At 45.1% G+C, this 9,752-nt stretch overlaps 1 pseudogene; it reads right to left on the bottom strand.

Moving 5' to 3' along the window:
- Positions 1-3,374: 3,374 nt before the first annotated feature.
- Positions 3,375-5,613, bottom strand: LOC116910890 (annotated as a pseudogene).
- Between the last annotated feature and the right edge of the window lie 4,139 nt (positions 5,614-9,752).

Raw genomic sequence — 9,752 nt, forward strand, 5'->3', positions numbered from 1 at the left:
ATGTGAGTGTGTGTTTGTGGAAGGTCAGAAGAGGATGTCAGATCTCCTGGAGTTAGAGTCACAGAAGTTGGTAGATGCCTGTTGATGGTGCTGGGAACCAAAATCAGGAACTACTGATGAGCAGTTACCCTTCTAACCACTGAGCCACCTTTCTAGCACCCACAGAACACATTTTTTTCCCACACATAAATCTAAGTTTTGAAATTCCTATCACTGAGGGCTAATATCCAAAATATATAAAAAAAAACCCTAGAAGTTAGACTCCAGAGAATCAAATAACCCTATTAAAAATGGGGTACAGAGCTAAACAAAGAATTCTCAACTGAGGAATATTGAATGGCCCTGAAGCACCTAAAGAAATGTTCAATATCCTTACTCATCAGGGAAATGCAAATCAAAACAACCCTGAACCCATTTCACACCAGTCAGAATGGCTGAGATAAAAAAACTCATGTGACAATAGATGCTAGTGAGGATGTGGAGAAAGAGGAACACTCCTCCATTGTTGGTGGGATTGCAAGCTGGTACAACCACTCTGGAAATCAGTCTGGAAGTTCCTCATAAAATTCAACATTGAACTGCCTGAGGATCCAGCTATTCCACTCCTGGACGTATACCCAAAAGATGCTCCAACATATAACAAGGACACATGCTCCACTATGTTCATAGCAGCCTTATTTATAATAGCCAGAAGCTGGAAAGTACCCAGATGTCCCTCAACAGAGAAATGGATACAGAAAATGTGGTACATTTACGCAATGGAGTACTACTCAGCTATTAAAAACAATGATTTCATGGATTCTTATGCAAATGGATTGAACTAGAAAATATCATCCTGAGTGATGTAACCCAACCACAAGAAATCATACATGGTTTGTACTCACCGATAAGTGCATATTAGACCAAAAGCTCAAATTACCCAAGATACAATCCACAGACCACATGAAGCTCAAGAAGGATGACCAAAGTGAGGATGTTTCAGTCCTTCTTAGAAGGGAGAACAAAATTATTTACAGGAGGAGAATACAGAGACAAATTTTGGAGCAGAGACTGAAGAAAAGGCCATCCAGAGACTGCCCCACCTGGGGATCCAGCCCATATACATACAGCCACCAAATTCAGACAATATGCTGACTCTAAGAAGTACAAACTGATAGGAGACTGATATAGCTGTCTCCTGAGAGGTTCTGCCAGAGCATGACAAATACAGAGGGGGATGCTCACAGCCAACCATTGAACTGAGAACAGGGCCCCCAGTGGAGGAGTTGAGAAAGGATCGAAGGAGCCGAAGAGGTTTGCAACCCCATAAGAACAATACCAACCAACCAGACCTCCCTCCCCTCCAGAGCTCCCAAGGACTAAACCACTATCCAAAGAGTACACCTGGCAGACCCATGACTCCAGCTGCATATGAAGCAGAGGATGGCCTTGTTGGGCACCAGTGGGAGGAGAAGCACCTGCCAAGGCTCGATGCCCCAGGGTAGGGCAATGTCAGGGCTGGGAGGCAGGAAGGAGTGGGTGGGTGGGGGAACATTTTCATAGAAGAAGGGGTATGGAGGATGCGATAGGGGCTTTATGGACAGAAACCAGGAATGCGGATGACATTCGAAATGTAAATAAAAAATCCAATAAAAAAAAGAAATTCCTATCATTGAGATACTTCTGCAAGCATTCTCTGTATGCTACTCTGAAAGTTTTCTTCTTTTTAAACTAAGCCTTTGGAGCTCTATTTTCTAGGCTCCTGTCTTCAGTAACGAGAAACACAAATTTGGTTTTGCTTAAGATTATTTGAGTTTTTAAAAGATCTTTATAGTCTGGTCTACAAAATGTATTTGAATGTTATAGACATTTTAGAGGCATTCTAAAAAGATACACACATGCCATAGACTGGATTATTCATCCTAGATCACTGCTTACTGATTATTTCTCTCAAAAACCCATGATTGTTTCTCTCAGAAACACTTGATAGTTGAGGTTTGATCTGTTGCTATTTGTTGTAATGCTAAATATTGGCCCCCAAGGTCTGGTTGCCCCCAGGGACAAGGAGATCCTCATGCACATCACATGATGCTATATAACCTTGATCCTTAATTTAAAACTAGGTTGACTAAAGATGCCTATACCCCATAGATAGGCAGAGGAGGGGTAAGTTCCAGTTTTGGTTCCCGGGACTTGTGGTCTGAGAATATGACCACACAAGAAGAAGGGAGAGAAAGTGAAGAGGGAGGAAGATACCATGGGGTATGGGATGGTGAGAACTGGCCATGAGGGCTGTCCAGTCAGAGTAAGAGCAGCCCAGGTGGAACATGGCAAGTCATATCTCAGGGTTATTGACAGGGAAGTATGTTGTGGTAAAAATTAAAAAAGGTGTGCATTGCGACTGGTTCCCTTGAGTACCGCTCTGCTCTGCTTTCTGTCCCAGGCTCCCTCTGACCGGGACGATCCACAAGCCGTTCTCATGTGGTACCCTGCCACGCTCCCCTGTCCTCACTTACAGTTCCCTTGCCAGTTTGCCATCACGCCAGGCACACACATCTCAATTCCGTGGCAGGCTTGGTGTGTTCCTCCACCACACCTTCTCTTGAACTCAATTAAGTCACCACATGAAAGAACACACCACACAATACCCTCTGATCCGATCGATAAGATATGATTTGCCCATCTAGACAGCACAAAACCCTGTACACACCCACCCCTTAAAAATAGTCATAACAACCTGTATCTTTGTGCAGAGGAGAATCTTAGCATCTGCCGCCATGTTCTCTCAGCTCCTCACCTCGTTCTCTCCTTCTCTCTCCTTCTCCTCTTCTCCCTCCCTTCTAAAACCCTTGTTCCTGCTTGCCTTCCTTTTCATCCAATGACAGGCCTCCTTTTATCTTGTCTGCCTTCACCTGCATAATGACATCAACCTACAGAAGTAGGCAAAACAGCATAGAGGGTCAACATCTGCCCAGCTCTCGTGCTGTCTAAGGTTTGTTATAAATATAAAAGTGAGTCCTTTATCTGGAAACTAAATGGTCTAAGGCAGGTAGACCCCCCCATTGATATTAGTTATTACCACAACACTCAATGCTCTAAATTTCCATATTACCCAGCTCTCTGTCTACTCACTCTCTAGCTTCCTCTTGTGTTTGATTTCTTTATAGCTCTTATAATTACCTGTTACATTATTTGTCCAGAAGTTGGATTTCGAGTTGTCTTTTACTATTTGTTACTACATTAAAATGCTGCCTGGTATAGAACCAGTGAAATGCCTTAGTAGGTAAAGGAATTTGCCAAGCCTGACAATTCTTGGAACCTACAAGGTGAAAGGATAGAACTACCTCCTCTGGGCTGTTCACTGACCTGCACAGACCAATCGCATGATATCCTGATCATTGCTGGGTTAGAGAAGCAGAAGTTAACTTTCCATTCTCAAGGATCAAGGAGCCATCATCCATGAGGTCCTGCAGCTGAGTAACAGGAAACTGTACTTGTTTCTCAAACCACTTGGCAACTGTCAGAAGCTACTGGTCACAAAATGCACATCCAATTAGCTGCAGTCCTATTGGCAGCTCTTGGCTAGAGAGGACCACAGGGACACTCACTGCTGGCAAGCCTGCCATATTTATAGCTTGTGTGAAAATATCAAGTATGACACTACCTCAGTGAGCATGGTAGGGGTTAGCAGGACATCCACCCCAGAGTCAAAAACATTCATGAAATCATTCACAACGAGACGCCTCACTTCCTGTGCCTTGACAAAATAATTCTCATAATTTTCTTTTAATGAGAAAAAGTTTCCCCGAGAGAATTCTTCCTCTCATCTCATCATTGAGCCCTTCTTGTCTGGCTGCAGCATACGGGGCTTCAGTAGACGACACATCAATAGCAGACCCGTGACTGTATTGTAGCCCATCAACCCTTGCCATATTCAATGCTACTTCTGACGAACACAGTCCGTGATAGCAGACCGTGGAGTAGAAGGTGGATGGTACCAAACTAGATGAAGCAAAGAAGTGCAGGCCGACAGGAACCGGATGTAGATCTCTCCTGAGAGACAGAGCCAGAATAGGGCAAATACATGGGCGAATGCCAGCAGCAAACCACAGAACTGAGAGCAGGACCCCATTGAAGGAATCAGAGAAAGGACTGGAAGAGCTTGAAGGGCTTGAGACCCCATATGAACAACAATGCCAACCAACCAGAGCTTCCAGGGGACTAAGCCACTACCCAAAGACTATACATGGACTGACCCTGGGCTCCAACCTCATAGGTAGCAATGAATAGCCTAGTAAGAGCACCAGTGGAAGGGGAAGCCCTTGGTCCTGCCAAGGCTGAACCCCCAGTGAACATGATTATTGGGGGGAGGGTGGTAATGGGAGGAGGATGGGGAGGGGAACACCCATATAGAAGGGAAGGGGGTGGGGTTAGGGGGATGTTGGCCCGGAAACCGGGAAAGGGAATAACATTTGAAATGTAAATAAGAAATACTCAAGTTAATAAAGATGGAGGAAAAAAAGAAAAAAAAAAGAAGAAGAAGGTGGGTGGCAGAGACACGTCATCCACTTTGGCTCCTTCAGACGCAAAGAGGTCAGAAGCCTGGGACCAGAGAGCTAGTACTTCACTTGGCAATTCTGGTACTAGATATTCCTTTGGAATTTGTATACACTGTCTGCTCACATCCGGCACACTGGGAATCGTGGGTGGCTTAACAGGGCCTTTTACTGTGGTGGAATCTTTGGGGTCATGTCCAGCCAGTCCACCTAACACAGTTGCTGTATCGTCCACACAGCTGGTGAAGATTCCTGGCATGCTCATTGAATTCACCAGGGGAATAAGGTAGTGCGGGGAAACTAAGCCACAGTTTGGTTTGAAACCAATAATCCCACATTGGGCAGCAGGGTTCCTGGTGGATCTGCCAGTGTCCGATCCCAGAGCCGCAAAGCCCGTGACCGCTGCCACGCTGCCACGCTGCCACGCTGCCACGCTGCCACGCTGCCACGCTGCCACGCTGCCACGCTGCCAACCGAGCTTTCTCCAGTTATCAGCCAGTGTGAATTCTCATGGGCATCGTGTCGGCTTCTTTCTCTGTATTGCTTTGCAGTCAAATGCTCTATCACTGAGCTATACCCCACTCTGTATTGCTTTGAATAAGTCCAGGGGTTTTTAACTGGTCTAAACAGGCCATCTGTTCTTCCAGATCCCATAGCAAACTCATCAAAATTTGTTTTTCCCCATGAGTAGAGCTTTCTGATCCAACAGCGTCCGAACCACTGTAGCATTGTAAGGTGGTGCAGAACCTTTTAACATATTTGATGCCCATGTTGTCCGAGGCCAGATGTGATGAGGCATTCCATCTACTTCTCCAAGAGACTGACCTTTCTTGTATCTTTTCTCTGATTCTTCAGCTTACTTAAAAGCCACCTCTTCTGATACAGTAAGGGAAGCATTTAGATACTTGGTTTTCTTGATGAGGGAGAGACATTTCTTGCAGAACTCTGTTGGTGTAACTTGGCCCTGCTTCAGTGCTGCAGAAATTTCTCAGAGAGTCTGGCCCAGCAGAGTTCGGGTCTGAGTCAGCCGGGTACCACAGAGTCTGGGAGTGGAGGAAGAAGTCAACGTCGGCCACATGCGTTACATGCGCGCAGACATCTTGGATTCTCACGCACCTCCTCAACAACGAGACGCTCTAAATATCTCTTAACTTTTGTCACAATAGCACTGTACTAAGACATTTAATAAATAGGTGAATTATTAGACAAACTGCAGTAGGGACATTTTTTCCGTTCTGATTAAATTATATAATCTCTTAAAAACGCTCTTTGTTTCTAAGTCTGAAATTACGTCATAGAAAATAACAGGAAGGAAGGTACATAAAACAAGGGAAGTGAAAATACCACACAAAATTCTGGAAACATTTTGGGATCCCTGTCAAGTGAGCAACTGGGTGTGAAGTTGCCACCTACGGTGAGTAAATGAGGAAAGATGAGGTAAAGCCACTAATGTGACCGGAAACTATAGAAAAAAAAAGAAAGATGATTTAGAGTCTCACTTTCAATTTTTAGACATGGGCAAACTGAGAAATCTGATTTGTTATATAATAAAAACTTTATAATATTTAAAACAATTAGACATATTTTATACATCAGCTTTATAGAAAGAATAAAATAGGGTTTGTATTAAACTATAGGTTGCAACTAATTTGAGATGAAATCATGAAACATATCTTTTGAAGACCTGCTCTACAGAGGGCATGGAGGTCTTTGTGCTCAGAGAAACACACTAGAGAAACCAGGAATGCTAATCACACAGGGTTGTTCCTTCACAGGAAGGAATACAAAACCTGTTTCAGTCCAGAAGGTTGGAGTGGATACACTTCCTGGCCTGGTGACCTTTATGCAATCTGTGTAGCCAGAGACCATACTGGACTCTTCCCGTGTCCTTTCTCCTATACTCATTTTTCTCAGTTCTGTCTATAAAGATAAACCTATCTTTATAGAAGGTGTCCCATATACTTTAGAGTTCTGATGTAGTCACATCTGATCTTTATTTAGCTTCAATCCTCAAAGAGACAAATGTGCTTGGATCCACACGTGGGGTTGAGTTAATCATCACAAAAATAGGTTTTACCAGATTGTGCTGGGTTTAAATAAGCCTAAAACACATCGATCAGAGACCTAGTCCCAAAGTTTGAGCCCAAACTGGCTGCTGTGCCGTGTTGTGCCGAATGGCTTTTTTTTCTCCCGCAGCTCATTTCTCCCCATCTATCAAGGTTGTAGACACCCAACACGCCCCGCCCCCTGGCTGCCACACTAGTCTGTTGGAGCTAGCAGCTAGATGGCTCCTAGCCTGCCGGCCTGAGTTTGTCCCCTGGGACCCACTTGAGAGAAGGAGAGCATTGACTCACCGGTTGTTCTCTGGCTTCCATATGGTACAGTGTTCTGCATGCACCCTTCCCTACGAACACAGAATAAGCAAGTTAATGACATTTTTTTTTTTATTAACTTGAGTATTTCTTATATACATTTCAAGTGTTATTCCCTTTCCCGGTTTCCGGGCACACATCCCCCTCCCCCCTCCCCTTCCTTATGGGTGTTCCCCTCCCAACCCTCCCCCCATTGCCGCCCTCCCCCCCACAGTCTAGTTCACTGGGGGTTCAGTCTTAGCAGGACCCAGGGCTTCCCCTTCCACTGGTGCTCTTACTAGGATATTCATTGCTACCTATGAGGTCGGAGTCCAGGGTCAGTCCATGTATAGTCTTTAGGTAGTGGCTTAGTCCCTGGAAACTCTGGTTGCTTGGCATTGTTGTACATATGGGGTCTCGAGCTCCTTCAAGCTCTTCCAGTTCTTTCTCTGATTCCTTCAACGGGGGTCCTATTCTCAGTTCAGTGGTTTGCTGCTGGCATACGCCTCTGTGTTTGCTGTATTCTGGCTGTGTCTCTGAGGAGAGATCTACATCCGGCTCCTGTCGGCCTGCACTTCTTTGCTTCATCCATCTTGTCTAATTGGATGGCTGTATATGTATGGGCCACATGTGGGGCAGGCTCTGAATGGGTGTTCCTTCTGCCTTTGTTTTAATCTTTGCCTCTCTATTCCCTGCCAAGGGTATTCTTGTTCCCCTTTTAAAGAAGGAGTGAAACATTCACATTTTGATCATCCGTCTTGAGTTTCATTTGTTCTAGGCATCTAGGGTAATTCAAGCATTTGGGCTAATAGCCACTTATCAGTGAGTGCATACCATGTATGTCTTTCTGTGATTGGGTTAGCTCACTCAGGATGATATTTTCCAGTTCCAACCAGTTAATGACATTTTAATTTAAACTCTAGTCACTAAGTTGCATTTTATCAAATTGACTTTATCTGATGCTTCAGGCATTCCTCAGGGCAAATGTAATTTCCCTTGTTTCCTTTCCTTCCAGTGCTCCTTTCTCGTCCCCTTCCTGATCTCCCTGCTCTCACAGCCTCCTTCTTGTCTTTTTTATGGCTTCCATCCCACATTACTCTCCTTTTAATTATTTTTTTCATTTCATTTATCTGTTTCTATTTTCTTTTCTTTTCCTTTAAGGTCAAAAATGAAAAAGTTATATAGAAAGAGAAGGGTCCCGGTGCATTCTAGAAACCAAGCACATGATGCTGCTTTAAAATGTTATAGTGTTGTTAGAAATGGAATTGATTTTAGATATAGTTTCTCAGAGTTACTCCTCTACCTAAAACAGTACTGCATTCCATTCAGTAAACCTATCACAAACAGGAAATACTGTGAGTCAACATGTTTTTCATGCACCTGACCTGCGGAGGACTTGGCCATGACAGAGTGTAGCGGGGAGGTGAGGTGCTGATTCCCTAATTGGTTCTTGATTTGGTTAATGTGGAAGACAGAAGCCAATTGCTGGGTGGAGGGTAAAGGTGGGACTTCCGGGTCCCAGGGGGAAAGAAGAGATTCGATGAAGGAGAAAGGGCTTTTCAGCAGGGCTTTGTAAAGCACACAACAACCACGTAAGGTCTTGGGATAGCTAGAACCAGACTCTGCCACCAGCAGATGGCTGATACACGCTAGCTGATAATGTTAGGGCAGGAGATTCTGTGCCCAGAAACTGTGTTTTCTGGCAAGTTCTGAGGTACTAAAGCTGTCAATGTTTTTCTTCTGCCGAGCAAAGATAGACAGAGAAAGAGAGAAGCCAGGGCAGTAGCTGGCCGCTTGGTCAGGCTAGCTGGGAGGGGCTGGGGGGTGCAATCGCAGCTCCCAGGAAAGGCTGCAGCTGGCTGTTGGCGGAGTTAAACTGGGAGGAATGGACAAGTCGGGAGTGGGAGCCATGGCAACTGATCTCAGAGCTAAGTCCGGAGTGAGGGCCACGGTCCCAGGCAAAGGAGGAAGCATGGGTTTTAAAAATTACCCGCAACAACGGAGGGTATAATTTATCCCTGGACCCTTCTTTTCTGGCTCCTTGGTGACAGGAGGGGCCGGGGGAGACGGGGGAGGGGGAGGACAGGAGACGGGGGAGGGGGGACGGGAGACAAGCCCTTCTCAGGCATATCTTCAGTCATAATGGTTCTGCTTTGCCACAGGTCTAAATGCACCCTGACCTGCTGACCGTGGACTTAGACTTCTGAACTATGAGCTACAGTCAGCGCTCCTCTTAAACTGTATCTCTCAAATATTTTATCACAGCGACCCCAACCCTCTCAGAAGGGCATATACAGACATTGATAGCTCAAGCTCTGGACCTTTACCTCTGGATCTAACATAAATGGACTTCCGCCTTTAGACTTGTCTTGACCTCAGCCTCCACATGTTCGAAGTGGAAGACCCTGGGTTAGATAGCATGTCAAGGTCCCATTGCCTTGATAATATGTGGCAAATAACCACTAAATCTCAGCTATACATAGAAACAGGTAGTTGCTCAACTCTCCAAGCCACGCCTTTTCAACCAACAGCCCATCAGTAAGAGCTCTTCAGTGGGTTAGCCCATTTATGAAGGCAGCACCCGAAGACCCGAGGATAACTCAGTAACACAGCTAGGGATCAAGTGTTCAACACACAGACTTTTGTATGCTCAGTAAGTTCTTGGCCCTGGTTTTTCTGATATGGTTTTAATATCCTCATGTGCCCACATGTTCCCAGGCTACTTTAAGTTTACAGGTGGTGTGTTCTTACTTTTAAGTACCTCTGGGTTGGTGCCGGGCAAGGGGTGGTAGTTGGGTGCACAAACAAGATGTCGAATTCGGCTTTGTAAAATGAAGTGACCCCAGGCAAGGCACAACCTGAAGGC

This window comes from Rattus rattus, chromosome 10, assembly GCF_011064425.1.
Source record: "Rattus rattus isolate New Zealand chromosome 10, Rrattus_CSIRO_v1, whole genome shotgun sequence".
NCBI classification, from domain to species: domain Eukaryota; kingdom Metazoa; phylum Chordata; class Mammalia; order Rodentia; family Muridae; genus Rattus; species Rattus rattus.